Source organism: Alligator mississippiensis, chromosome 1 (genome assembly GCF_030867095.1).
Source record: "Alligator mississippiensis isolate rAllMis1 chromosome 1, rAllMis1, whole genome shotgun sequence".
NCBI classification, from domain to species: domain Eukaryota; kingdom Metazoa; phylum Chordata; order Crocodylia; family Alligatoridae; genus Alligator; species Alligator mississippiensis.
In genome coordinates, this window is record NC_081824.1 from 115,589,389 (window position 1) to 115,616,348 (window position 26,960).

Sequence of the window (26,960 nt, forward strand, 5' to 3'; positions counted from 1 at the left end):
GGCTGGCCAGGCTCTGGGTTTGGATGGCGTGTATATATCTACCTTCTTTCTCTCTGTGTCGTGAACCCCTTCCGTCTGCTTCCCCCCACCCCTCCCGGCTTAGTTGGCTAACATTGTATTTTCTGTAACCTAGTTGCGTTCCCCTCCTCACCCCCATCCCTCTAATGTTAGTCCCTCGCTCAGGCTATCTGTATTTCCCTACCGGTTTTCTCATCTTTTTTGGATTCACAATCTTAAACATGTACTAATAAAAGTCAATCTGTCACTTGTGCCAACCTGCTTTTTTTGGCATGGATTTTTTTGACCCCAGGATCTCCTGGAGTCAAACCCCCCTTCTCTCCCACCACGTACCGCACATCCAAGCTCATCTGGATGTGGCCTTTGAGGCAATGCTACATGGGAATCTTGTGAAGTGTTTCTGCCTCCCTCATACATCCGTCGGTTTCTGTAAAGGAATGCAAGATACTGATTGAAATTTTGGTTCCATAAAAGTCATGGGCTGAATTCCCATTGACTTGAATAAAGCCCAAACTTTACTCTGGTACACTGCAATTACCAACCCTAGCTTTTTTATATTTAACATTTTCTGATCTTAAACTTTCTAACATATCTTTGTTTCTTTCAAGAAACTGTCTTAAGATATTATCAGTGGTGCCATAATATGTATGTATGGATTTGGGATCAAGAATTATTTTGATAAAATGGAAAAATACTCTTTAATAAATAGAATGAAGATCAGTAAGAAAAACACAAAAGACTACACACTGGGAAAAATAATGAAATGTAGAAATAAAATGGGGAATGAACAGCTAGGCTACAGTAATGCAGGAAACTCTGGGGTTTCTAGTGAACCACAAACTGAAAATCAATGGTCTATATAATCCTGTTGTGAAAAAGGCTAATAGCATCTTGGGAATTAACAGGAATATTGTGTGCAAACTGTGTGGAGTGACTCTTCAGCACTGGTGAGGCCTCACATGGAGTACTATGTCCAGCTTTGGGTATGCACTTCAGGAAAGATGTGGACAAATTGCAAGGCGTCCAAAGGAGAGCAACAATATGCTTTGATAGATGCCTTGATACCCTGACACATAAGGACAGGTTGGAGAAAATAAGATTATTTAAGTCTAGAGAAGAAATGACCAAGGGGAAATTTGATGCCTTCAAATACAAAAAGAGTTTTACGAAGATGATGTTCAATAGTTTGCTGTGTCCAGAGGTAGCAGGACAAGGAGCAATGAGCATAAATTACAGTTAGGGAGTTTAAGTTAGATATTAGGAGGGATCTTTTAACCATAAGGGAGGATAAACACTGGAATATGTTATGTAGAAAAGCTGTACAATTTCCACCACTGGAAGACAGAAAAACAGTTGTCTGGGATATTTTAGATGGGGGGGATTCTTTGTTGAGCTGGAGGTTGATTAGAGTTGATTAGATCTGGATTGTCCAGCTGGTGGCCCATGGGCTTCAAACAGCTCACAAGGAGTTAATGTGAAGCTTCTGGGTTCTCACCTGGCTACTGCTCTCCTCATTATTCTGGTTACAATAGCGGCCAGAATTGTAGGCTCCCCTTCCCTCCTGAGAGTTGCAGCTGTGCAAGGTGGGGGGTAATTGCATGAGTATGCATTGCAGCAGGGGAGGGGGATTGCACAGATGTGCACTGCAGAGGGGAAGGGGGGATTACGCAACGCAGGAGGATTGGAAGCATCTGCATGGCATGTGGTCCCTGCTGGTGCAGCTTCTGGGCATATGACTCCCTGGGGGCTGAGAAGATGGATTGCCCTGGACTAGATAATCGCTATAAGTCCCATCCAGCTGTATTTTTTTCTACAATTTCATGGCATGGGACTATGTTTTGGGTACATTCAAGGCTTTTAATAAGTCTTATGGCTTTTATAGTGTTAAAGTATTTGCTAGTCAGTGGGAGAGCTGTATCAGATTTTGTTTTGCGTCTGTATTTAGCTAGCTTGCAAATTAACACATTGCTATCTAGCCCTGTTCTTGTATGCAGCAGTAAACACATCCCTGCAGCCTCATAAATTGCATGAGTATGCCTAGTACTGCAGTGAGTTCTGGGTGGGCAAACTCCTGCCCACATGGGGTGTTAACTGCAGAAGCAGGCCCTAAAGATTGACAACCCTGGCATTTCACTGAGATTAATGGACCCTAGGTCTCAAAAGTCAAGTGACTCTGTTCAAAATTATCTGTTTATTAAAACGTGAGTGAGTTTGGAGATCTCCTGACAAGGATGGACTAATGTTCTCTGGCTCAAGTCAGGAATAATGCAAGTTTCTCCACATAGTTCTGGCAAAGATGCTGAAGAGACATTTAAAACTAGACCCTAATAAAGCACTGAAGAGTATGCTAACAGGAACAAACTATGCTGGACAAAGTGATTTAATACATCTTTTCTACTGTTAGTTTTCATTCCATTTTCTCTATAGCTGATACTTGCCAGCCAGGCATAGGATTTTGTGATGTGCGAGCAAACAAGAGCATACCAACCTCATTTTCATTTGTGGTCTAAGGCTTCTATGAGGAAAGAGGTTAAGTGAACTGAGTTCTAGCCTGCAGTTGTTGTGGGGAACACTTCATGTGGGGCTTGGTGTGAATATGCTTTGATGTAAATGGTTTCATAAGTAGGACACCTCGATTCCCTTTTCACCCCAGAGGAAGGTGGAAGTCTGAGCCTGGAAGCGGGCTGCAGAGACTGTTCTCCAATTGGTTCCCCATGCCTTTGTTTCATTTTACTGGGTGACTGTTGTCCCCAAGTTAATACTGTAATTACTGTAGTTTTTTCACAAAGGGGTTGAGAGAGCTGGGCAGTTGAGAAAAGATAGCCCCAGGAAGACCCAGATAAAGTCCCAGGGAAGACAGAGAGCTGGAGAGAAAAGAAGAGAGAGAGAGGAGTCCTAGAGAGCGCAAGATGAAGTCTAGGGAAGGACAGAGGGAACTGCAACGGCCCCAAAACTGTTTGAAGCTGACCAGTCTGTTGTGCTGTTTGGGACATTGGCACTCTGATCCCCCGCCTCCTTTAAAGGAGAAAACACCCCCCTGCCTATGAGCTGACCAAAAGGAGGAACTTTTTGGCTAGGGACAGAAGTTGCACATAAACTGGTATAAATCATCAGAAACTGGTTTAAACCTGTAACAGAACAGAAACTCAGTGCACATAAAACTCTTCTTATCAACATTTTCTTACCAAAATGGCTGAAATTGTTTCAGATAATCCTGGTTGAATGTAGTATCAGATCTGATTTGGGTCAAACCAGTTTATGAAACTTCTGTCCCAGACCCCTTCTTGGTTCAAGTTAAATCACAGTCATCTTGGCATGCTTTCCAGCTCTGCGCTGTGCTCTCTGCTTCAGAGGGGCTGCCCCCCCCCCCCCGCACTCTACTTAATAGCTGGAGCAGTGAGTGAGGGCTAGCTGAGAAGAGGGTGAGAGGGGCCAACCGGGGTGAGGATACAGCTCAGTTGGGGGGGCGGAGGAACTACCCCCCCAGAAAAACCCCACCTGAAGTCTGGGGCCAGGGAGTGGGGCTAAACACCCCTTCCTCTTTCCAACCTTACTGCTGGCTGCAAATGTGGACAACAAATCCCAGAGGCACCTCACCTGGAAGCAGAAAGAGGAAGTGATAAGCAACCCTGCAGAGTCCTACTGCTACAATTCTGGACTGCAAATCCCAGAGCTCTCGGGGGCAGCAGGAAGAGGAAGTGAACACACAGCCAGAGAGCTGGGCTTCAGTGCCTCCTAGCTTCTGGCCTGAGCCACCGCAGGTATGTGGCTGTATTTCCTGATTCAAAGGTAAATTTCTGCTTACTTCTGTCTCAATTTAATCTGTGTAGTTTAGATTAACCTGCAAAGATTGAATCAATTCAGACTTATGCTTTTTGACTGTCTGTACCTAGCCTTTGAGATGTGGGAGTTTTAGACCACAAGGAAAGCCGGAGACAGAAAAGAGCCAGAGTTATAGAGCCAAAGGCTTGTCCCTCAAGAAACTACACCCAGGATGTTCTAAAGGTGTCTTCAGGAGAGGGGTTCATACGGGGAGTCTTTTGGGAAGTCATATGACAGACTTTTCCCTGAAAAGTTGTACGATCTGTGACAGTTTTCAACAGCATAAAGCCAGTGTAAGTAAACCAGAGACTCATCTGGGCTGGTTATATTTGGTGTTTTACAATGCTGTCCTGAAGGTTCTACTGGGTATTTCCATCTCTTGCACAAGCAGAAGCATGCTTTGTTTCTCAGTATTTTCAAATATCTGGCATACTTGGAACTGGGCAAACGTCATCTTTCTGGAGCATATTTTTATGGAATGTATTATAAAAAAGGCTTTAGGAAATAGTAAGGCACAAAAATACTTATTAAAATGACCTTAAGGTTAGATTGTGCCACTATTAATTACAACAAGTTGTATCTTACTCCCTGAGTAGGTCCATTGAGTTCAATGGGATTATTTAAAGAATTTGGGTATTACTCAATAGGACTAAGAGTGACAGAGTCTGGCCCTCAAATTGCAGCAGCTGCAACATATAGCATACATTTTTTTTTTACTTAATAAAAAAGTTTATATTGCTGGCTAAGATGAAGAACATGGATTTTTATGAAATGAAGCTTTTTGTAAATAAGTGATCATATCTGCAATTTTTTAGCAACACTTAATTTAAATATTGTTAAAGTATTTTTTTAAGATTATTGTTGGTAAGAAAATATTATTTCCAGTCAACTAACACATTCACTAATGATTTCAGAAATTATTTTGATTTTAAAAATTACTGAAAAAATCCAAACAATGAAAAATAGGGCTCTCCTGACCCCTGCATAATGGAAACCCCTTTGAAAGTTTGGAATGTTTTGCAAAATTATTTTCCTGGGTTTTTTGAAGCAGCTGTAGCAAATGCCCTTAGAGATTAATAAGCAGCCCTTCACATACTCTCTAGTTTAAAACTGGGAAAGATGACTAGCTCTAACAGCTTCAGAAAAGAGGTTTCCTAATCATATCGGGCAACATTTCCTGCACATAACTGAGTGTTCTGATCTCTACAGTATAATAAGTGAAGGCAGGTTATTTTCACATGTCTACCTTGTGAGAGAGGGATGCACCCATTCTTTTTCTTGTCATTGGTTTAGTTTTTCACTTTGAATAGATTATTTAAAAGCTTAATTTCTCCCTGCTTGTTAGGAACCATGTCTATCTTTTCTACTATTACACATTAGATCAGCTTCTTGCATTGCAGCAGTTAAATTTATCAGCATAATCTTTCATGTTTCCAAACAATGTGTACCTAGACTTTGTTTCTTTTTTAATACCTAAAAATATTTAGAAAAAAATTCGAAGGAAATGCTACTTCTTACCAGGTGAAATTGTCCTGATACAAAGACCCAGACTGAGCATGTCGGTCTTGACACTAGAGGTTTTCAGTGGCTCATAAGCCTTTTGCTAGCACTCCTTGATATTTTTAAAAAGTTCTTGATGATAATATAACCATTAACAGATTTTGCCACTATGAAAATTTAACACAGATAGTCAAATCTCAGGATTCAAAGTGTAAAATCTTCAAAGGATTTTGGAGGATTGTCTTTCCTATCTATTACTGAGATTATGTGCATTATGTTTTTCTTTGATTTTTCATGTAGGTACATACATACATACCTACATGATCACAGTGTGATAGAAACTGGAAGTGCTATGACTAGTCAGTGTCATAGTAAATAAATTAAAAAAAATAATAGCAGACAGTCATTTTATTAGCTAAAAGCAAAGGGATTATTGCAAAATTGTGTAACATAGAAGAACAAGTAGCAATTTATTTGAAAACATAAGCCAGATTTTTCTTTTCATTTACTGTTAGTTCTCCTGGGTTTAAAGTTTTTCATCAAATATAGAGAACACAATAAATATTATGTACTGAGGTAGCAAACAATATAAAGAGCATAGCTGATGGGAACAGTTTGCAAGCAACCCATAGTCTTTAAATATTTGTTCTGAACTATTGGATAAATATTTATGGATAATGAATATGTACAAAGTATACAAATGATTTTTAACTGAAAAGAAAGGAGTAATACATTTGAAAAATATTAGTGTAATGAAATGTCTGACCAGCTCTAGAGAGGAAAACCCCACAGTTTATGTGATTTAGTCTAGCTTCCACTTGATCTGCGGTTGCAGATGAACTGCTTGAAATTTAAACATGTTTCAGCTGCTTCCGAATTCAGCTGGATGAACCAAAACAAAAGCTTCTGCTAGGGCTAAACTTTGAACTGTATAGCCGCAGCTACAGGCTGAATGACACGGGGCGCATCTGCACATATGTATAACACAATAAACTCTGGCGCAGTTCATGCCAGAGTTTATTGCTCCAAGGCACCGTGTTAACACATGCACCCAACACCACAGCACATAGAACCAGGTCAGAACATCCTCAGCTGAGGAATACTAACTAGCCAGCTTTACAGGAAAGGGCTGGTGTAGATAAGCCCGCTGATGATAGGACTCTGCCCGTTTGCTGTGCAGCTGAGTTGAGCCCCTATACCTCCATTCTGGCATAGAAATCAGCCTCCTCACTTAAAAAACACCCCTCCAATTTTGGATGGCTAATTTTTTGGGGAAAAGATGCATACAATATTGAAGTAAATTTAGTATTTGCAGTGATATTTCACAGGGTTTTTGTTTGTTTGTTTGTTTGTTTGTTTTGGGTTTTTTTTGTAGTATTTACGCAATAATTTTATTTTTCTTAATTATATTATGGTATCCCTAGCTATGTTCCTCTCAACATAATTTGTCCCCATTATTCAATGTCTACACTCTTTGAATATTTGTAGGTTGTTATATCCATTTACCAGTCACTAAATTTCCATGAGGTCATTTAGCTCATCAGCTGTCATGCCTGAATTAGTGTCTCTTCAATATTTTAATGCTTCCCATTCATGTCTTTATTTGTGGGCATGTCTACACAAGATGCTTACTGTGGAACTGACTAATTAGCTCTGCAGTAAAGTCTTCATGTCTATGTGTGTGGCCCTATTAGGCTATTATGAGTTTATTATTTAGTATTTGTAAACTTGTGTTTACAAGTACTATCCTGTGGCAGAGTTTTTTAGTGCACCACAACATACACGTAGGTGCTGACGGGGCAGGCTGGGGGCATGAGGGTGCTTGAGTGTGGGGGCTGCCTGCCAGCTAGCCCCACACTGGAGCACCCTCCTGCCCTAGCCAGCTCTTCCACAGCACATCGAGGTAGGTCAGAGCAGCCCTAGGCTGGCAGGCTGCCCCATCCCTCTCCAGGCCCCTACCAGCCAGGGCTGCTCTGACCTGACTCAACATAGTGCAGTTTGGGCACATGTTCAAATGGTGTGCCTGGGAGCAATAAACTCTCGGTGCCAGAGTTTATTGCTTCAAATTAATTACATGTGTAGTTGTGCCTTGTGTTTAGCTAGTGTTTAGGGATCTTGGTCTCAGATCAGAATCCCACTGTGCTAGGTGCTTTGCAAACAAAACAAGGTCTCTGTCCAGAAGCAGATCAAACCATGCACTCAACATATGAGAGCCAATGGGTGACCATGGCAAAAGATGAAACAATACTTATCAGACTGATAAGTAGCAGACCAGCTGTCTAATGACTGTCAAGTCAAAAATTGAGTTGTATTAACAACATCAGAGTGTTAACTGAAGCTCCTGTTCAGGAATAGCATTAAGCAGTATCTATATACATCTATATTCAGCTATTAACTGCAATAAGACCTTCCTCAGTACACTGGGTTCAGATTTTTTTCTCAGGGCAGAGGAAACCTCTTAGTTCCTTGCTGTGTTTGTATGTCTAATCTCTCTCCTTTTCATGAGGTAAACAGTCCTACAATTTCTCACTTTATATCCTTTATGGGCTGGAGGCTGAAGGGATCATTTTATTTCAATGTATTTATGTTAAGCTTCTGGCTATTGTATTTCTTAGTAGTAATATTTCAAAATGTCATAAACATTTTAAATTCCAAGGGTTAAATCACTCTGAATCAAAACAAATCCCAGTATTCAGAGAGATATCTGAGCAATTGGCTTTCCTAAGGAAAGCCAAGAGGAGTCCCTTAGATGTAAGGGTGTGAGTTGAAAGCAGAAGTTGGACTATATCTGCACAAAATAATGCAGTGCTTTGCAGACAGACCCCAGCTAGCTTGGGTACCAGAAGCAGAATAACCTCAACGGGTGTGTCTGGATGAGCATGCGTGTGCAGTTTGTGGCACCTCAAAGTTGTTTGAGGTGCCACAAACTTTTCAGCATGAATATGATCACAAATAACGCCACACCAAGTATCATTCCTTTTTAAGGGAATATGTCTTACTCTCTCTCTAATTTACATGACTTTAGGAAACACTGAACAAGGAGAAATGGTACCAATTAGGAAAAAAAGCCCTTTAGGCAATTAACAGCTGTACTGAGAGGCTCTCTGCTGTTTTATGCTACATCCTTTATCATCTCAACATCACTATAAAGAGCCAGAGCAAGGTCCTCCACCCTACTTTTAAATTCTGTCCAGTTGCTCTGATGGACTTAAGGTTACCATACGTCTGGGTTTTCCCAGACATGTCCTCATTTTTGGACCCCTGTGCTGTGTCCGGGTGGGTTTTTAAAATAAGAGCAACACATTTGGGTTTTCTGTGATCTTCATCTGGCTACTTCTGGCTGGGAGCAGGGGGCAAGGTGATTAGCTGTGTCGTGGAAACACACACAGAGTACTTTTGGGTCAGGTCAGCAGAAGCTTTTATTCAAAAGAAACTACAGCTGTAGGGGGGAGTTCCAAAGTGACATGGATTTCCCAAGCACTTGGAAGGGGTCCCCCCCCAAGAGCAAAATCAGGAGGCTTATATACTTTTTAACAGTCGCTTACAACTCACGTGATCATATAGTGAAATTAGCATGAAAAGCAGCTATAATATTACTTCATTATTTCTTTGCTGTAATCAGGATGGGAATTATGGGGGAGGCGAGGTTAGTTCACAAACCTCCTTCTTGCACCTGGAAATCTACTTTGTACATATTTTTTTTTCTACCTTCAAGGCCGCGGTGAGCGAAGCAGTTGCAGAAGAGTTACAAAGAACAAACACTTGCCCTTATCTGTTCTACTGTACAGAGCCAGCAATTCTACACAAAGCGGTTATGTCATCTTATAACTAAAATAATCAAAGTTTAAGGCATATATTTTTTCTGATTCCACAGCCCCCCCCTTTGAGACTATTTAGTCTCACTTTAGCCTTAAATTTCCATTTTCATGAGCCCCTCTATTTCATCATGCAGCCTTTCATGTTTTCTTTTAATCTGCTCACACTTTTGTAACACCATTATTCTAGACTCTGCTGTGGGTTTTCTTGCCTTGCTAAAGCTTCCCCTGCTGGCTTTCACGCAGCAGAGGATCAGTTGCACTAAGACATAGAACATTATCAGAACTATCAAGACAAACAATATTCCATACAGGATTTTTTTGCCAAGGGCCCCAAAATCTGGGAGCCAGGAGGTTAGCCAAGACCACATTTCTTCTAGACCCCAGTCAGTATTTTCTGAGGCCACTTGATGTAGGACCCTTAACTGATTTCGGATTTTGCGAATGTCAGTTTCGATTCGCATGTCCTGATTGACATAGACACAACAGGTGGAGTTTACTAAGGCACATACTCCTCCCTGGGATACCAATAGGTAATCTAGGGCTATGCGGTGTTGTATAGTTACTTGTGAGATGTGGGAGATCTCTTTTTGCAGAGCCTGAATTGCATCCGCAGTGGCATTTCCCATAGCTTCCATTGTGGCTGAAATGTTAATTATGGCTAGTTCCAATTCTCTTACTCCAAGCCACGGTATGAAGGTTCTCACAAATCGATGGAACCCTGTGTTTCTGGTAGCTAAGGGGTTAACCGCCCTTTTCATGTGATGGTTGAAATTTTTTACTTGTTCCAGATATATTGCACTATGCATTTCGAAACCAGGGATAACACGTCCAAGAGTGCATGCCCCCACCCAATTCCAGGGCAAGATTTTATGAGCCCTGTTTCCGCAGAGCCAGTAAAGGCCTGGGGCAGAAAGGGTACTCAAATCTCGACAGTTGTTGTGTCATATCCGGCACTTTCAATTGATATGTATCGTATAGGACGGACCACGTTCAGCTGCTATCCTGCTGGACCGAGATATATTACAAGAAGTAAAATTGGAGTCAATGTAAAATTCCGATCTGTTTGCAATGAGAGCAACATGAGGTTCCTTAGAAAAGTTGTAGACCATGAATCCTGTACAATTGAGAGAGGGTACGTTACCCAACAGGATTCCACTGGTGCTACTAGGGCTATAATCTAGAGTAGTTAGGCAATGAGGGTAGTGTCCTACAGGTGTGGCTTTATTATAAGCTCTGGTGTTGTTGGATCTGTAACAGAAAGGCGCCTCTACTCTTGGGGAGATGATCCAGTTAGCAGGGGCGGCCCTCCATTCTTTAGGAGCGGACCGATGGGCAGCTAACGAGTAGAGTCTAACGAAGCCGCCGTTTATTGTTCCCCATTGCTGGAGGGATATTGGTACTCCGATCATTGGGATTCCTTGGTGTAGGTGTGCTGGGCTGTGAGAGCATATCCAGCAGTCACTTTTATTTCCAGCTTGAGCCACCGTACGGGAGATCTGCAAATACAAATATTTCTCCCACCCCCCTTGGGTGATACTGAGATACCCAAGTGTGATATATAAGGATATCAGTGCAGGAGGGACAAAGAATCTTAACAACAAACATAACCAGCACCAGTAAGAAAAAGAACACTACCAGCCAAACCCAGGATGGCAGCCAAAGTCTTTTTTCGTTCTCTGGGCTCAAGTTACCTAAAGGACTGATAATGTCGGCTCTTGGTCTTGATCGAGGTGGTGATCTTCCGAATGGGAGCATTCACTTTCTTCGAGGCCGAAGACGATATCTTCGTTCTTCAACTGATGAATCCGGCTGGGCTGAGGTATTGGGTGCAGGGGAGAGGTTACTATCACTTGCACCCTGATGCTCCTCACTTGCCTGAGTGAGGTCCTGAGGGTCTTTGTCCTTGGCCTCAGGGAAAGATCCCAACCTTGGTTGGAATACAGCTGCTTCGGGGTCCAATGGAGGTGATACCTTCTTGCAGTGCGAGGCGTGAGTCCTCGTTTGGTGACCTTGGCAACGAACAGCAGAATTAGTGGTCAGAAGTACCTGGAAAGGTCCTTTCCATCTGGGTTGAAGTGAATTTTTCCGTTGATAGACCTTTACGTAGATCCAATCCCCTGGTTCGAGGTTGTGACAGGGAACATCCGGTGGTTGAGGTAAGGCTTCTTGGACCTGTGAATGAACAGACCTGGCATACTTTATTAATGCCTTGCAATAATTTAGTACAGTTTCATCAGTTAATTGTAGGTCTGTTTGGTGAGGGGAAACAGGTGGTGTAGCTGGCATCCTCATGGGTCGTGCCATGAGTATTTCATAAGGGGTTAGGCCATGTTTTCTGTTAACAGTGTTTTTAATGTGCATAAGAGCAATGGGCAGTGCATCAGGCCATTTGAGGCCTGTTTCAGCACAAATCTTCGGAATGCGCGTTTTTAAATCAGAGTTTTTACGTTCTACAGCACCACTTGATTGTGGATGATAACTACAGTGTAGGTGTTGCTGTATGTTGAGTGCTTGGCAGATGTTTTTTACTATCTGTCCTGTGAAATGGGTGCCGCGGTCACTATCTATTGTGAGGGGCAATCCAAATCTAGGGATGAATTCTTTGAGCAATTTCTTTGCTACAGTGATGGAATCAGCATGTACGCTTGGGTAGGCTTGCACCCATCCAGAGAACACATCAATAATAACAAGAATGTACTCATAAGAACAGCACTTAGGTAGCTGCACAAAATCAATTTGCAGATTTACAAACGGTCCCCATGGAGGAGGATGGGCTGCGGGTGTCGTTTTTACCCGTTGCCCAATGTTGTGAGCTAAGCAGATGGGACAGGAGCTACAGTACTGTTGTGCCATGGAAGGAAAATTTGGGGCAAACCAATTTTTTTGTACTGTAGCAATCATTCCTCCTTTGCTCGTATGGGCCACAGAGTGGGTTAAACGAGCAAGATGTGGCAAAAGCTCTCTAGGCGCCACGAGGCAGCCGTCCGGGGAGCGCCAGAGAGAGTCGGGGTGCAGTGAACATCCTGCACGCAGCCAGTCATTTATTTCCTTTTTTGGGGCCTGATTTTGAAGAAGGGCCAGACTTGAAAGGCTAGCCAAAAGAGACTGGTCTGCTGAAAAACAAACAAAAACAGAGTTAGGAGCCTGTGGGTCAGAAAGGGCCGCATTTCTGGCAGAACGGTCTGCCAGATCATTTCCTCGTGTGACATCATCAAAGGGTTTCTCAAGAGCTTTACATTTAACAATAGCAATAGCAAGAGGCAATTGAACAGCTTCTAAGAGCGTTTTTACATAACAACCATGACTGATTTGGGTCCCTGATGAAGTGAGGAACCCTCTTTGTTTCCAGATTTGTCCAAAATCATGAACAACACCAGAAGCATACTTAGAGTCAGTATAAATGGTTGTGGTTTGATTTTTTGCAAGAATGCAAGCACGTGTTAAAGCAATGAGTTCAGCAACTTGAGCAGAACGAGCTTGGGGTAAAGAATAGGCTTCCAAAACAGCATACTGAGTGCATACTGCATATCCCACAACTAATTTGCCTGCATCATTTCTAAGACAGGAACCATCAACAAACAAAACAAGGTCAGAGTTCGGGATAGGAATGTCCTTGAGGTCAGTTCGAGGGGTTAACAATTGAGTTGTGATAGACAGGCAATCATGAGGCTCACCATCAGAGGCAATAGGCAGAAGTGACGCAGGATTCAGAATTGAACAGCGATTTAAGGTTACATTTGCAGCTGACAGTAGAAGTTTCTCATATTTAATAAGACGGGAATTGGAAATGTGCTGAGTTTTGCCCTTGAGCAGAAGGGCCATCACAGCATGTGGAACTGTAACGGTTAAAGAGTGTCCCAAAACTAGAGAATCTGCCTTTTCAACCAACAAGGCAGCAGCTGCAACTGAACGGAGGCAAGGAGGAAGTCCCTCAACTACGGGATCAAGGGCAGAGCTGTAATATGCAATTGGGCGATGCTTTTCACCATGCAGCTGAGTGAGTACTCCTAAAGCGATTTCTTCCCGTTCATGACAAAACAAGGTAAAGGGTTTCTTATAATTAGGAAGCCCAAGAGCGGGAGCAAGAGTGAGGGCTTGCTTAAGGGCCACAAATGCTTGTTCGGCTTCAGGAGTCCAAGGGAGGGGTTCCGGGGTGGTATCATGAGTGAATGCTTGCAAGGGTTTTGCAAAAGCAGCATAACCCAGGATCCACTGTCTACAATAACCCGTTGCACCTAAGAATCCCCTCATCTGTTTTCTAGTCATAGGTTTGGGAATGTTGAGGATAGCTTCAACTCTACTAGGGGAAAGGTGTCGTTCTCCTGCTGAGATATCATGCCCTAAATAATGTACCTTAGACTTGCAGAGCTGCAATTTAGATTTTGAGGCCTTGTGGCCTTTCTGAGCTAAAGCTGTGAGGAGTGTCAAAGTATCTTGCTTACAGGCCTCCAAAGTGGGTGAGGCTAACAATAGATCATCAACGTACTGAACAAGGGTGGACCCCCCTTTGAACATGATAGGATCCAAATCTTTTTTTAGGATCTGGGAAAACAGGGTTGGGGACTCTGTATATCCCTGAGGGAGTCTTGTCCAAGTATATTGAAATCCCTGATGAGTAAATGCAAACAGATACTGGCTATCCTTATGAACGGGGATAGAGAAAAAAGCAGAACAAAGATCCACTACTGTGAAATATGTAGCATCTGAAGGGATACAGGAAAGAATAGTGGCAGGGTTAGGGACCACGGGGAAAGCGGGTAAAACAGCGGCATTTACAGCTCGAAGATCTTGCACAAAGCGATACGTATCTTTACCAGGTTTTTTGACAGGTAGGATAGGTGTGTTGCAAGGGGAGCGTATTGGGACAATAATCCCTTGCTCAAGGAGTGAGGAAACGACAGGCTTGATCCCTTCCTCAGCTTCCTTTGAGATGGGGTACTGTGGGACACGAGGAAGTGGCTTGGCAGGGTTCAGGATGATACGCACTGGTTCAGCACTCAGCATGTGCCCCACTTCATTCGCATGGGTGGACCGCAGCTGTGGAGGTACTCGTGCCAACAGTTCCTCTTGCAAGTAGGAAGTTTCAGGATCAGAGTACTCCTGGGTTAGCAAAGCCACAAGCTCAGTTTCCCTCTGTTCCAGTACCTCAAGGTAAACACCATCTGGGCTACAATAAATCACGCATCCCAGTTTACACAGCAAATCCTTACCAAGAAGGTTGACAGGTGCACAGGGGCTAAGAAGAAAGGCATGATTTTCAGACAAAGGGCCAATAGAGATGGAGACAGGTTCAGAGACTGGATGTGGGATAGGTTGTCCGCCTATACCGACAGCATTTGCAGTTTCAGGAGAATAAGGTAGAAAAGGAAACTTAGCAGCCTTTAGTGTGGAGCGGGACGCTCCGGTGTCGACAAGACAGGAGACAGGTTTACCAGAAATAAGGCATTCAACAAACAGACCAGATTGGTCAGTAGCAAGCAAAGGAGCAATGATGTCACTGTCCCTCAGGCTGTCCTATTCAACACTGGGAAAATTGACAGGAAGTGGAGGTGGGGGCTGGGGGCTGGGTCCTTGGCCGGGGCAGTTGGGGCGTTCTGATTTCCAATGTCCTTCTTGCTTGCAATAATGACATTGGTTCCCATAGCCTGGGTTTTGTGGACTCAAGGATCTATCTCTTCCCCTGAATCTACCCAGGCCTCCCCTTCCCCGTCCTCGTCCCCTTCCTCTACCTGGACCCTGCAACTGAGAAATCTGTAAGGCCATTAACTTAAACTCGGCACTGTCTTTAGACCGTTCCAATTTGTTATGAAAATGGTTAGCCGCAGCAAGGACTTCGGTCAAATCTTTAGTTTCCCAGCCAATAATTACTGTTTGAATTTTCTCAGCAATTTTAGGGTTAAGTCCCTGGACGAATGCTGCCACTATTGCTTGTTTAGCATTTCCGACTGGGTTATCCATTCCTGAGTATCGTTCAAATGCCTGTTTGAGGCGTTCTAAATAGTCACTGGGGTGTTCATTTTTGTTTTGTTTACAGGTATTTATTTTGGTCCAGTCTGCCTTTTTCGGGCAAATTGTGAGAACTGCCTGAACCAAAGCATTTCTCTTGTCAATAAAGTCTTGGCCAATCCCTGAGTTTTGATCTGGCCAAGTACAGGCAGCGTACAGACGTAGCATAGTTTCCTTGGGCAAAATGGATCACATGAGCTGATTAATGTCAGCCCATGTTGGATTATAACAATTTATAACAGTCTGCAATTCTTCCTGAAATTTTTCTGGGTCTTCCCTGATTTTTGGGAACTTTTGAGTTAAATTGTAGAGATCACCTGGAGTCCAGGCTGCATGCACAGTTACTATATTTTGTCCATCAGTGCCAATGCCTGGCATTTGTCTTAGGGGGTAAACTTGTGCAGTTCGGGATCTCAGATTGATGGGAGATCTTTCCATGCCTATTCCCATTCTTCTAAATACACCTGTGGTGGGTTGTGACCCAGGAGTAAATTGCCACACTGGTGATGATTGAGTGGCAGATATGGTGGATGAGTCCGGACTATTAAGCTCCGTGGAAGGATTTACTGAAGGAGCTTCAGCTAATGGGTCACTAGCCTGGGCTGCAGCCTGATGTTGAACCGGTTGTTGCTGATGTGGGAGTCCCAGGAGAGCAGGGTTCGAACAAAGGTCAAGGATATCCTCTGCTGGCTCTGGTGGTGGGGGTGCCCCGGGCAATGCTGGATACATCGGAGCGGTGGCCAGCGTGTAATTTGGGGGAGCAGCCAATTTCTCCCAAACAGCTTTTAACTGCTGTTTTAATTTTTCTTGAGAGTCTTTTAGGCTCCTAGTTTGAGATTCTGTCCACCTTTTGGACATTTCATCATACCAATAAAAGAAAGCGTCCCACTGGTTTTGTGGTGTTTTGGATCCACGGGACTCTAACGCCCCTCTCAAGTGCACTATTTTATCCTGATCAAATGTTCCTTCCTGTGGAAAATGTTTCACAGGATCATCCCTAGTATACCAGTTCCACTTATCCAGGTACTTGCAAGTCTCGGGAGAATAGTGTGTGTACATAAAGTACGCCGGAGTCCCCTTAGGGGGGACAGGAACCTGTTTAGACTGACTTGTTCCCATTTTCAGTCACACAGGGAGACGTAGGAGAGGCTTATTTAGGATGTCCGGGCCGCTCAGTGCCTTGCCCCACAGTTTTTCACTGCCCAGACAAAAGGCTTCTGACCCGACACCGGCTCATAAAATGGAAATGGGGAGGGAAACACTAGAGGGATACTTTCACTCCTGCTTTCGGCAGAAGCTACTGGGACAAGGGGTTTGGAAAAGACAAAATCACTCAGACGCCCTGTCCACTGGGTCACGAGGCTCCAGTTGGGCCCCCTTGCTTTCAAAACTGCCCTGTCAGGCAGAATTGGGGCGGCTGAGCCCAACCGTAGTCTCAGTCCTGGTTAGTGGCTCATATTTCTAAATACACACACACATGCACATTTATTCAGTCAGCCAGACTTCCTACCCCACACCGCCTTAGTTAATTAACTACAAGCCTGATGTGCTGTTGGATGAAGGTGCCTCAAACAGTTTCTCCCTAAAACGTACGTTACCAGACACAAAATGGGATCCTTTACCAGACAGAAAATTTTAGCCGGCAGTAAGGTGCAGACTGACCTGTTTTAACAAGGTTCAGATCCAGTTACCACGGCCAAGTTGGGAGCCTACAGGCAGTCCTCCTCTGAAACCCCAATAGAGATTTTGAATTAGGTCTCTTACCTCTCAAGTTTGGCGCCTCAGGGTTTGGGGGGGGGGCAGCCTGCGGTCCTCCTTCCTCAGCCTGTGTTCTGGATCCGAGTCACGGCACCAGGAATTGTCATGGAAACACACACAGAGTACTTTTGGGTCAGGTCAGCAGAAGCTTTTATTCAAAAGAAACTACAGCTGTAGGGGGGAGTTCCAAAGTGACATGGATTTCCCAAGCACTTGGAAGGGGTCCCCCCCAAGAGCAAAATCAGGAGGCTTATATACTTTTGAACAGTCGCTTACAACTCGCGTGATCATATAGTGAAATTAGCATGAAAAGCAGCTATAATATTACTTCATTATTTCTTTGCTGTAATTAGGATGGGAACTTATGGGGGAGGCGAGGTTAGTTCACAAACCTCCTTCTTGCACCTGGAAATCTACTTTGTACATACTTTTTTTCTACCTTCAAGGCCGCAGTGAGCGAAGCAGTTGCAGAAGAGTTACAAAGAACAAACACTTGCCCTTATCTGTTCTACTTTACAGAGCCAGCAATTCTACACAAAGCGGTTATATCATCTTATAACTAAAATAATCAAAGTTTAAGGCATATATTTTTTCTGATTCCACAGCCGTTGTGGGTCACATGTTCCCCAGCGTTCCCTCTAAGCTGTGTGGCATGTGCTGCCGTGCAGGCACACTTGGCAGCACAGCATGAGCATGGCTGCATGGCACTGGCAGGGCTGGGGTCAGTGGGTCTGGAGTGGGGCAGCAGCAGGGCTGGGGGTGGGATATGGCTTGTCAGTGAGAGGCAACAGAATAGGCAGGGGCAGGGCACTGGCATGTCACTGCCCCCCCCCCCCATCATATTCCCCCTGCTACCCGATGACAAGTGTCCTCTTTTTTGGACTAGAAATATGGTAAGCCTAGATGGACTTGAAGCAGCTACCTAGAAGGTGAAGTCATTGGCCCACTGAGCTCAGTAAGAGTTATTTTGAGGTTAGGACTTCCCCCAAGGTATATGTACACTTCCTAGTTCAGTGGTCCCCAACTTCTACTGGTCCGTGGGCAGCAATAACCTGCTGTAGGCAACACTATACTTTGCCTTCTCTGTTAACCTGAAGAAATCAGTATCTGTGGAAAGCAAAATTTTCTGACCAGTAGCAACTCTTGGGAGCTGCTCTAATTAAAGCACCTGCAGCGTCATATGTATTCAGCATCTCACACTTCAAAATGGCAGTGGGGGCATTTTAACTAAAACTCAAGCAACCTTTAGTTAAAGTACCCTGTCATCATTTTGAAGCACAGGGATGCTGAACACATAAGATGCCAAGGCTGCTGGAGCATGATAATTAGCATTCTCCAGCAGACTCAATTAATTGGGTCTGCTCCGAGGCACTATAACTACGTGTCAGAGCAGGCATCCCACATGTCTACAGGAACCCCTAGTGACTAAGAAAAGGATATCTTCATCAGACTAACATGGGTTTATTAATAAAGCCTAAGTGTAGCACATCAGGGTTGGAGGGGCAGCTGTGAAGCCCCTTGGTGGCTGTACATCTGTGCCCTGCTCTGCCTCTAGGGTGCCCTCCCTTCTGTCTCTCCTGCCACACCTTGATGTAATTATGGGATTAAAAGGGAGGCTGCCCACAGGCTTTAGTGTGAGCCCCAGTCCAGTTAAATCCCCACCAGGGTTTCTGTTTACCCCACTGGCCTCAACTATGCTCTCAGGCTCAGTGGGCCCTCTTGGCCTGGCCAGGCCTCTGCAGGGCACCTGTAGCTTTAAGGGCTAATTATATGGCTCTGTTCCTCCCCTATACCACACCCTAAGCATCACAGGTATTGACACTCAGCTTAACTTGTCTGAGGCTTCAGCTTCTGATCCCTGCTTATCCTGACTTCAGCTATGACTTCTGAATCCAGCCTTCCAAAACCAGACCCCTATGGGCTCCAGCTCCTGGGGAACCAACCTGGACTACATATGTGATTTGGATAGCTAACTCCTAGGCAAGACCACCCACACTCCAATGCATTATAAATCTATAGTGTTAAATACATTCTGACTTGTTGCAGTCCTTCAGAGTTGTTTGCAAAATAATAATTTCTGTATTATTTTTCCTTAGTAAAAAAAAAAAGAGAGACTAAGAGAACATTTTCTGAGGGTGCCTTAAGTCTAAAAAGTTTGAGAACCACTGTTTTGCTAACATTGTATGGCATCCCATGACACCCGTGAAAGGATCTCAAGACATCCAGGGTGTCATGACACCCAGGGTGTCATGGCACCCCAGTTGAGAATCACTGGCTTAAGGATTAGATCATCCAGAGGTATAGCTAGGCAGCTCTGTGGTTGCAGTACTTTTGTGCCACTTGCTCACAAAGGGAGCACCCAGGGCTGCTTCCCCACTTGCCTCTGTTCCTCCTAGCCCTCTGGTTATGCTGCTCGGATTATCTAGTCTGATATTTTGAATATCACAAGCTCTTAAATTTCACCCAGTTACATTTGTGTTTAGCCAAACACAAGTTATTGAGCTCAAGTGCATCTTCCAGAAGGTCCTCCAGTCTTGGTATGAAGAGATCAAGGGATGGAGAATCTTCATTGCCCCTTAAGAGTTGATTCTATTGATTAATCATGTTCAGCCTTGAAACCTTGTTTCTTGTTTCCTACTTGAATTTGTCTGGCTTCAGCTTAAGCCGTTGGTTCTCTTTTAAAATCTCTCGAGTTCTTAAGGTGTTTAGTGTGAGTTTTATTGATATTATATTGGGATAATTATTTTAATCAGAATGTCATGACATTATAAGTCACATATTTTAGAAAAGACTACATGTATGCAATTACTATTATTCACAAAAAATGTAATTCATTGTAAGGAGATGGTTTAGCCTGTTGGCTCCTGCAGGCTGGCTTTACTTCCTGAGTTGCTCCTCAGCCATCCCTCCAAATAAAAACACAGTCTTTGCACAACAAATAAATGAACCAACAAAACCTTCAGGCCCTGTCCCAAGCACCAGGAAGGGCTCTGGCCCCAGCACTGCAGTGTCCCCATCTTGGTGCAAGTTTGTTTGGCTCACAGTTCGCTTCTTGCCTGCAAACTGCTCCTTCATACAGTTTTTGCTCTTCTCTGCTCTCTTTTAGTGAAATGTTCCCTCATAATCTAAGGGCCCTTTTACATGTGCTCTGGGGGGAGGGCTTTAATTAGAGCAGCTCTGAGAGCCTCTCTAATTAAAGTGCTGCCACATCTTCTGTGTCAGCATTCCTGCGCTTAAAAATGGCAGTGGGGGCACTTGAAAAAAAAGCTCATTTAATTAATTGTGTGTGCTCCAACATGCTGGAATTTCAGCACATCCCAGCAGCCCCCATGCTCGTGTATAGACATCCTGTATACCTACAGCTGGATTTTTTTTCAATTTAGGTGTGGAAATGCTTTCAGTGAAGCACTGTCAAAATGCTCAAGAAGGCTGGATTTTGTTTTATGAATTTGAAAAAAGTATGCATTTAATTCTAAGGACAACAGATCTAAAGAAACAACATGTTTTGATTATTTTTCCCTAGTCTTTTTGCTTCAATCTTGAACTGATTAATATACCCTTAGGCCTCTAACATATTAGTAGAGCGTGTAGTTTGTTTTGTTGTGTTATATATGATGATGCATCATACCACCCATGCCCCCCTCTTCAAAATCCTAGATCTGTCTATAAAAATTACTGGTTTAAAAAAGTCTGGGAAGTTTTAGTAATGAAAAGTTGTCCTATCAAGTCAGTGTTAGGGGAGAAGGCAAAAAGCTGCTTGCTTACAAATCTGGTAGAAATATTTGGAATTTGCTAAAAAAATATTCATCTTCTGCCTCCATAGGGGAAATTGAGAAACTTTTTTGAATATTGAAGTGCAAGTTCCATGAGTTAATAGTTAAGAATACATTTCTGAATAATTTTAAAAATTAAAAGCAGAGATGAGTAGAAGATAAAGAGTTTTGTGTTATGAAGAGTTCTAGGGAAAAGGAGGGATGAATTATTGGAAAGAGATGAAGGAACACAGGGCCGTGGCATCAGTGGAAATATTGAGGAACTGTTGGAGACTGTGGGGAGGAGAAAAAGGGAGCATAAGCAGAGCTGGTTGAAGGGTAATCGGTGCCCTAAGTGAACTGTGTACCTCGGCGCCCCCACCACTTCCGGTATAGAGGAAAATAAGAAGTCTAGAATGAACTCTTACATGTACTTATTTGATATTTGAAATGAAGAATAAAAACAATTTTTTTTTTATTGATTGTTTCACACTTTTCATTAACCCTAACACAACTATACTGCAAAAACTGTAATAGACTTTATTATAACATATGTACAATTAAAAGAAAATCCTCATGAACATTTGTGTGAAAAATAACAACTTTGCTTTTTGTTCTTTCAGTTTCACAAATTCAGACACAAGTTCTTTAAGAGACAGTTTTCCAGCTATTTCATGTTCTATCAACATGGTGGCCAGTCCAACAAGTCTCTCTTGCAGCATAGAAGAATGAAGGTATGTCTTTATCAATTTTAGCTTTGAGAAGCTACGCTCTTTACTAGCAACAGAAACTGGGAGAGTCAAGAGAATGTGGAGAACGATTAAGATGATGGGAAAACTGTCTGTTAGTTTACGTTCAGAAGTAAACTTCAGTACATCCCGAGGTGTAAGACATTTGGAAGTCATCGTGAAATAACCTGCAGTTCACTGCACAAATCTGTAGCATCAATATCTTTAGAATTTCCATGTTGTAATGCCGACTCTAGCTTCAAGCAGTGTTCCATTATCTGTTTTGATGTCTTATTTTGTAAACTGAACATCGTAGAGGAAACCAAAGACTGAATCAAGCCACTGTATCTTTTCAAATAGCTCTTTAACTGACTGTATTGCATTATCAAGGCCTGCAAAATAGAAGTTTATTTTGCATTTTTGTTTTGGGTCCTAAACTGACATCTTTTGCTTCATATGTGAACTGCTGCTTCTTTCTCTAAATGCGTACTGATTCTGGTTCAAAGTTTGCTGGTAGCTGTAACTCTTTAGCAAGCTCACGAACATCTACCAGTATCTTTTCAAACCCTTTATGACTCCTGCATTCCTCCAGAAACTTTTCAGTTTTTGGGTAGCAGAATGTATGTCAAAGTCCTTTGCCTGAAGTTGCTTACTGATCAGAAGAAGGATGTTATACCACAAATTTGAGCTTGGAAAGGCCATTTGCAACAGCTTCTGCATCAGCACATGTCGTATTGCCAGATGATCCTGAGGGTAGTATCATCAGAAATTTTAGTTAATGCATTATAGATATTGCCAAGCTCATAGCGAAGAGGCTTCAAGGCATGAATCTGACTCTCCCATCTCGTTCACTCAATGGTTTCACAATTTGAGAAGGCTGGTGACTAAGAACTTTCCAATGGTATGTTGAACCTGAGAACAACGCATAAATGCATTGCACTAGGTCAAAGAAACTGCTTGCCACCAAACAACATCTGGCAGCATCATTGACAACCAAATTCAGAGTGTGTGTACTGCAAGGAACAAAAATGGTGCAAAGATTAATTTTTATTATTTCCCTTTGTACACCATTGTCTTTTGTACACCACTGCTCCCCTGAGCACTACCAGGAGTAACTAGGAATAATAGCCACAAGTTAATTGAGAGTAGGTTCAGGCTAGACAGCAGGAGGCACTACTTCACAGTCAGGGCAGCTAGGATCTGGAACCAACTTCCAAGGGAAGTGCTGCTCACTCCTACCCTGGGGGTCTTTAAAAGGAGGCTTGATAATCACCTTGTCGGGGTTGTTTGACCCCCAGCATTCTTTCCTGCCCATGGCAGGGGGTCAGACTTGATGATCTGCTCGGGTCCCTTCTGACCCTATCAACTATGAAACTATTTATCCTTTATATTACTCCCATTGTCATAGCCTTGGCCACATAAGTTCTCAACAGATGATGACATTCCTTCCAGCTCTGGTAGAATGCTTTCAGTCATAAAAGCACCAGTTGTTTCCTTCAATGGTACAAGCCCCCCAAAATGTTCCTTTATGATCACTTCAGCATTATCCAGATCTGCAGCTTTTGCCACATCTACAAAGCGAATAATGATTGTCATCTGCTTAACTTGACTCACATCTTGTGTACAGTCCAGAATTATTGAAAAGTATTTTGCAGGATGGGCAGCTTCTAAGATTTTTTCTTTAACAGCATTTGCTAGGAGTTGAATCAATTCATTCTGAACTGCAGCCTTTTTCCAAGGTAATGAACATGTGTTTCATGGTCATTTATTTTGTGCAGATACTCCTTCATGACTGGATCAAACAAAAGCCCGGTATTCAATACATTTTAAGAAGTCTCCATTACCAGCGCTATATAATTTTTAATTTGTCTTGAGGAATGCCAGGTTTTGCCCACCGAAAACTCTCACTAAAGCAATCAGTTGCTTCAATATTTGCTGCCAGTGTTTTTCTTGTTTGATCCCACATAAATTTTCTTCATCAATAGTTTTCTGTCTTTTCAATCGCAGTTCAAGTTCTTTCCAGTTTTGGAAATTTTCCAAATGTTCACTACTTTTTTCATGAGAGGAGAGAATTGCAGATATGTTTTTCCAGTCCTTTGAACCATTTTCAGTAAGTGATGATGTACCAATTACTTTACTGCTTTACTACAAAATTGAACCAAGAAATTCCTGCCTTGAAGCCTGTTTCCTGAATTATGGACACAATACATATCTGTACCTGGTGTCGGCATATTTTGGTCATCTTACTCTTGATGAAATCAAGGGTGCTTTAGATTTTAAGAAGGGTGGTTGGAAGGGGTAAGGAAGGTGTAAAAAATTAGTGTCATGAGCTGTAAGATGATATAGGGGTTCCTCTTTTAGGATGACGTTGCCAGTGGTATGCTCTTGTCATAAGTCTGCTTGAGAGTTGAAAAGGTAAGAGTAGCAATTCTAATGATCTTTCCTTTGAGATCTTTCCAAAGGTCTTTTTCCCCTTACCGAACCAAATGTCTTAAACCAAGGTAGAGCTGTAGCCAGCCAGGGCTATTATTTAGAATGATGTTCCTGTTTTGTTCTGCATATAATTTTGGCACCCTAGGTGACTGCCTAGTTCATCTAATGGTTGGACCAGCCCTGAGCACAAGACTTTCATGGACACTAGTTTGGGTTGTGGTAGCACTGTTGATAGAAGATTAATATCTGTCTTTGTGTATGTTTTGAGTTATCAGATGTGTTTTTGAATGTTAAATCTGTTATTTAATGGATTGGATTTATTAATAAATAAAGTTTAAAAAATACCCTCTCCAGCCTATACCATTAGAACAGTTCTATTTGTTTCTAATATGCTTAAAAAAAAATTCTGCTTATTGCTATTATCTTTTTCTCTCACCCTTATCCCTGTTATCTTCCTGCTACTCCTGAATCAGTATTAACTTTTTGCCATAGTTTTCTCTTCCTTCATTGTTTAATTATGGCTTGCTGACACATTTTTCAGTGGTAAATTTTTTCATAGATTTGGGAAGTTAGCCATTCTGAAACTTCTGGGCTTAGTACAGATAGTTAAAAAGTCCAAGGCTGAATCTATTTAGTCTTTGCAGGTTAGACTAACCTGCAGAGATTAAACAGAGAAACAACTGGACAGACATTCACTTTTGATTCAGGAAATACAGCCATATGCCTGCAGTGGCTCTGGCCAGAAGCCGGGGGGCAGGAAGGAGTGGTGAGGCTCTAGAGCATGGCTCTCTGGCACATAATCAGCATGGGCTGTGTGTTTGCTTCCTCTTCCTGCTATCCCTGAGGTCACTGGGATTTGCAGTCAAGAGTCACAGCAGCAAAACTCTTGATCATCACTTCTTCCTGCTTCCAGGTACCTCTGGGATTTGTAGTCCACAGTCACCGCCAGCAGTAAATTTTTAGCAGGCCAGGACAGGACAGCTCTGTACTTGGGGGAAGGGAAGTTTAACTCCCCTTGCTGGCCCCAGACCCAAGTTGGGGCCAGCCCTGCCTTCCATGCTACCCCCTCCCCAACCTTCTCTGCTGGAACAGACAGCAAAGCCCAGTCCAGAGTTGCAGAGCATGGGATGTTGGGGGGACTGTGATTAACTTGAACCAGGAAGGGGTCTGTGGCAGAAGTTTCATAAACCTGTTTGACCCAAGTCAGTTAAGTCTGATACTACATTCAACCAGGTTTATCTTAAATCAATTTCAGGAATTTTGAAACTGGTTTGTGTGCACTAAACTTCTGTTCTGTTACAGGTTTAAACCAGTTTCTGATACTTAAACCGGTTTATGTATAACGTCTGTCTCTAACCCTGTTATTGATTGGAACTGTTCTCTGCCTATATGGAATACAATCAGATTTATTCCCACTTGCTTCTAGACTACTGCCATCTTCAAGTATCATGATTTAACACCTCTTTATTCATCATAATGAGGTCCAAATGAGAATTACAGTATTGTAGTGCAATACCATTTATGTTAGAAAAAGATCTATATTTTTTAGAAGATCCCACGTTGCTTTAGTACTGCAGGTACAGACTGAAATCTCCCATAGCAACATAATTTTTCTTTCCCTGTATTACAAACAGGCACTTAAGTATTAAATCAGGAATGGGTAAACCCAGAAGGTTGGATGGAGACGGTCTAAGGGAGGAAGTACCACTTTCACAATTACTGGGATCCAGTGACCCTAACTTCCTGTAAATTTGAAGCCTTATCCAAAGCTCAGTGAATCTAAAGATTCCCATCAGATCTGCTGGGCCCATTGTGAAGAGACTGCAGCTGGAATAGCAACCCCAAACAAGATGTGGTAGTAGCTTTACATTAGCAACTCTGCAGTACTAATCAAGAGAGACCCAACTGCAGAGAGCCCTGGTTTGTGCAAGCGGAGTGGACCTCACCCTACTATATCTTTTCTTTGGAATGATAAAAATGCTGAGTAGTCAAAAACCAAACCTTTAAAATTAACACTAGTTTTCAGATCAGAAGAAGAATCCCTTTAATGTGGCTATTTTGCCACAAAATTTTTGTTTTCAAATAAAAAAAGCAAATATTTTGCTTTTAGAAAACTTTGTGGATTCTGCAAAAACCCAAATGGATATCATCTTTCCTTTAACATACCTTCCATGGACTGCATTGGCTGCTGGCAGTTTCAATACCAATCTGTCCTGTGCTGACCGCCAACCCAAAAAATGCGCCTTAGGAGTCTGAAGGAAAATCTGGTGCCTGTTTCAATGTACTTTGATGTTAAACTGACTTCCATAAACACTGGATCAGGCCCTTAGCTTTAGAGGGCATGTATGGAGTTTTGCTTACAACTTATAAAACAGCCCTGTAACTACACTGTATTCTTTGGTTGGATACTAGTAAGGGCTAAAAAGATCTTGGGTACAGCGCCGCACTCTTATAGGACAGCAGTTTCATGCAAGCTACCTTTTAGTTCTGTATTTAAGTGATTCTAACCTAATTTTTTCCCCTTCAGAATTTGGTGTTGGAATACTGACTGGGCATTTATACATGTGCTCTGGGAGTGTAGTGAGGTGCGCTTTAATTAGAGTGGCTCTAAGAGCTGCTCTGATTAAAGACCCTGGAGTATCACATGTATCAGTGTCCCCATGCTGAAAAATGGCAGTGGGGGTGCCTTAACTAAAGCGCATTAGGTGAACTTTAGTTAAAGTCACCCTGGCACCATTTTTCAGTGTGGGGACACTGATACATATGACACTGGAGACTGCTGGAGCGTGATAATTACCATGCTCCAGCAGACTTGATTAATTGAGCTGGACATGTATAGGTACTCTATGATTACTTCCAAAGCTGCTGCATTTATTTGCATACCACATGCCCTCAGATAAAGTATGTGCCATGTTTTGGTAAGGCAGAATAAAGAAAAAAAAAATTCTCCACTTAACCAAACCATTTGGAGTCAGTTTCCTCATTTAAGATGTGCATCTTAATTTTCAATTGATGATTTTTGGGAAAAGAAGAGTAATATGGGAATAAATAAGATACATGAAAATACAGTACCATAATAATTATATGGCATTGCTATTAACATACATACACATGGCCAAGTCAAG

At 42.6% G+C, this 26,960-nt stretch overlaps 1 long non-coding RNA gene across 2 annotated transcripts in view; it reads left to right on the forward strand.

Annotated features, from left to right (window-relative positions):
* The first annotated feature begins 3,552 nt into the window (after positions 1–3,552).
* LOC106739819 (uncharacterized) overlaps positions 3,553–26,960 on the forward strand; it is a 137,168-nt gene continuing 113,760 nt past the window's right edge. The window contains exons 1-2 of one of the 2 annotated variants that reach the window (XR_009454994.1): positions 3,553–3,807; positions 21,298–21,408. This is a non-coding gene — a long non-coding RNA (uncharacterized LOC106739819). The remainder of the gene's footprint in view (positions 3,808–21,297; positions 21,409–26,960) is intronic. The other variant, XR_009454995.1, reaches the window with a different exon arrangement.